General features: G+C 41.2%; 1 pseudogene; it reads right to left on the bottom strand.

The window, feature by feature from the left end:
- Positions 1–1,310: 1,310 nt before the first annotated feature.
- On the bottom strand, positions 1,311–2,183 carry LOC121020483 (F-actin-capping protein subunit alpha-1-like; annotated as a pseudogene).
- Positions 2,184–3,732: the final 1,549 nt, after the last annotated feature.

A 3,732-nucleotide genomic window follows, 5' to 3' on the forward strand; every position in this document is an offset into this window, starting at 1 on the left:
AAAAAAAATAAAAAAAAAATCTAAGTTCTTGGCAGGGCAGGAAGGAGGAAGAGTAACTTGGAACAAGCTTTACATCCTCTTTAGAACAAATCACTAGTATTCCCTTAAATAACAGGTTACAAGGGAAAGCCTGAAGCGTATCCTTTTCACTTGGCTTTGTTTTTGGTTTCTGTGATTTACGTAGTCGTTTGAAGCATCTGCCTGTAGTACAATCCCGCCACAAAGTATTAAAGCACAAGATACTGTCAGTGCTTCAACATCTGCATTTTTCAAGTTTTATACTGTACTACATCCCTAGTGTGTCAGCAGCTCTTGAATAATAAAATAATAATAACAATAATAATAATAAATGGGTAAAACCCTTCTAAAAATGCAGATGTCTATAATTATAATGGTACCAGGTGGGAAGGAGACAACAAGGGAAGAGAAAAAAGCAAACACGTTCACGCGCAGGGAATGTGGTTCAAGTCCTTGGATTTAAAACAACTTCTCCAGAGAAGCTCGCTATAATGGAATTTCCAGGAAACTTCCTCTGCCCCCACAAAAGGACCTGAAAAGCCCAATCCAAACTATTGAAAAGTAGTTATGAGATGCTGTAAATGATGATCAAAACAGTCAGAGGGAGAAGGATGAATGTGTCTTCCATTGTAACATAGCTTTTAAAAAAAAATTTTTTTTTTTAATGTTTATTGTTGAGAGACGGAGAAAGACAGAGAATGAGTGTGGGAGGGGCAGAGAGACAGGGAGACACAGAATCCAAAGCAGGCTCCAGGCTCTGAGCCATCAGCACAGAGCACTCGGGGCTCGAACTCACAAACTACGAGATCGTGACCTGAGCTGAAGTTGGACTCTCAACCGACTGAGCCACTCAGGCGCCCCTGTAGCATAGCCTCTTTAGCTGTTGGTGGATCAGGAGAAAGCACTGAAGTACCGGAATTGCTTTGAAGGATAGGGGTAGAAAAGTGGCGAGCTTGTTAACTGTCGACTTCAATAACAGGGCTTCATGGCTAGGAAAATTTTCTAAACAGTAAAATGGCTCCAGTATAGCTCTCTCTCTCTCCATTGTTAAACGTGACAGAATTAAAAAAAACAACTACAAGTGGGTATAGTGAAAACCGAAAATACAAGGCAGAGAAGACAAAAGAATCAAGATGATGCTATAATGTTCAACAGTATTCCAGGAAGCTAGAAAACCTGTTAACTTTGAAAGCCCTAGCAAAGTATCATTCTGGTTTATAAATTACTTATTATCCTAGGACTGCATGTTGAATCCTTTCTTTCCACTGACTGAAGAATCCTACACTCAGCCTTTAAGCATTCTGCATTTCTTTGCCAGTCCTGTAGCTGAGGATCTCATTCCAGCCGATTTCGTGCGGGTAGCCGGCTCAAGGCCTTGAATGCGGCGTCTGACGTTGTTTTGATAGTTTTCACTAATTGCTGTCTGACGTTCATTTTCTGCATGCTCTATGATTTGAAGAAACTCCTTGGCAGTTCGGACTTCATTCGAAACAGTTCCTGCATCCTGTACATCTTCCTGACTAACCGACTGAACATTGCCATCTTGGTCACAGTGAACCTGAATCTTAAGTACTCCCACCACCTGGGCTGTAGGTGGTGTCGTGGCAAACTTCTGCTCTAATCTCCAACGACCATTCTGGAAGTTTTTAGGCTGCAACTGGTGGCTTTCAATACAGGCAATAATGGTCTGTTGCCCATCTATAGTTTTAGCACAAACGGTACGGAAGACGTTGGGGTAACGATCTTTCACGTAGGCCCTGAAAGCACCGTCAGAGGGTTCTCTCCAAGACTTCAGACCTCCATCCGCGTCCTCTGGCTGGGAGGTCACTTGCTTCTTTCTGTAAATGATCGAGCTTAAAGGAAATTTTGGTTCTGGGGTCTAAAAATCTGCTATTACCCAGCTCACCATGTTCTGTAATTAAGACCTGATCTTCATATCCTTCTATCTTCACAGGAGTAAACTGATCCATGTTATACCGAGCAAATGCATGCGCTGCCCCTTCCCTGAGGAGATTGTCATTATTAGGTAGTAGCTGGACATCGTTGAACACTTCATTAAATTCCCCTGGTGGTGCATGAGTGATGAATTTAGCAGCTATGAGTACCTTCTCCACATCCAACGTCCGATCCTTGAAGTCGGCCATCTTGGACTGCTCTGGCCCAGCCAGGCCAGGATTATGGATTATTTTTGTTACTTTCACTCTATTCCAGAGTATGCGTTGCTTTTATTCAGGGGGAAGCATTTTGTTTCATCTCATTTTTAAGAGGTAAATACTGGAATCCAGAAATATCAAAGTGGAGGTGAGTTTCGCGGAGCACTAAGTGTGGGCCTCCTGTTTCAAAATGACTGTGGATCTGAAATTCCTAAGAGAACTACCCGGAGACTTCTGGTAGCATATATCAATGAGAAGAAAAAGAAATAGTATCTGATTTTTTTATTAAGCTCTTTTCTGTGTCCTGGATAATTTGATTCAGTTTAATGAAATTAAGAGATTAGTCCGGAAGAAATAAAACACTTTCTACATATTCTTTCCAGAGCCGAGAAAGATTGCTGGGGTGGGGGAGGGTGGGTAGAAGCATTCATTTCCTTTAGTTCTTCCATCTGCCCTCTCCTTGACTTTGACCTCTGGGCCACTGAGTGCAGCACGCAGGCCGCCTGTTATATCCTTCCTGGCCAAATGCTTATAGAGTGGAACCCTGGACTGATTAATGAAAACAGTGCTCAAGATCAATGCTTGTTCTATTTTGTTCTGCTGTCTTATATTTCAAATTTAAATGCCTAAAAGTTATTTATCAACTTTTATTGTGGATTACTTCTGCAAAAACAGGTGATTTGAGACGTGCTAACTCCTCTTCTCTAAGACTGACAATTCTAACGAATTCTGAGATGCCAGGGGTCCTGCGTGGCTCAGTTGATTAAACGTCCTCAGGTCATGGCCTCGTGGTTTGTGAGTTCAAGCCCTGTATCCGGCTCTGTGCCCACAGCTCAGAGCCTGGAGCCTGCTTCTGATTCTGTGTCTCCCTCTCTGTCTCTGCCCTTGCCCTGCTCACACTTTGTCTCTCTAAATAAAGAGAAAATAAAATAAAAAAAGATTCTGAGATGCCATGTGGTATTCGATTCAGTGTTGTCCAACCTCATTTTTTTTTTTACCAATCTAGTTTTTATTTTATTGTGTAAAATATACATAAGATTAAAATGTATAATCTGATGGCATTAAATACACTCAGAATGTTGTTCAACCATCACCACCATTTCCAGAACTTTCTGATCATCCCGAACAGAAATTCTGTACTCATTAAACAATACCTCCCCATCTCCATCCAAGCCCCTGCTAACCTCTATTCTGCTTTCTGTCTTTATGAATTTGCCCATTCTAGATACTTCATATGAGTGCAACCAAGTGATCTTTGTCCTTTGAGGGTTGGCTTCTTTCACTTTGCATAATGTTTTCAAAGCTCATCCATGTTGAGGCATGTATCAAAATCTCACTCTGTTTTGGCACAATAGTATTGCGTTGTATGTATGTTACATGTTTTGTCTCTTCATTCATCTGTTGATGGACACTTGGGTTGTTTCAAACTTTTGCCTATTGTCAACAATACCTGCAGAAACCACTAAAGTAGAAACAGAAAACGAAAACAGAGGAGGTCTATGGGAAAATAGAAAAAAAAATCATTGACGTCAGAGTCTCGTTTTGGTAAAAACAAAACAAA

The sequence above is a fragment of the Herpailurus yagouaroundi genome, unplaced genomic scaffold (assembly GCF_014898765.1).
Source record: "Herpailurus yagouaroundi ecotype Mexico unplaced genomic scaffold, PumYag 250, whole genome shotgun sequence".
Lineage (NCBI taxonomy): Eukaryota > Metazoa > Chordata > Mammalia > Carnivora > Felidae > Herpailurus > Herpailurus yagouaroundi.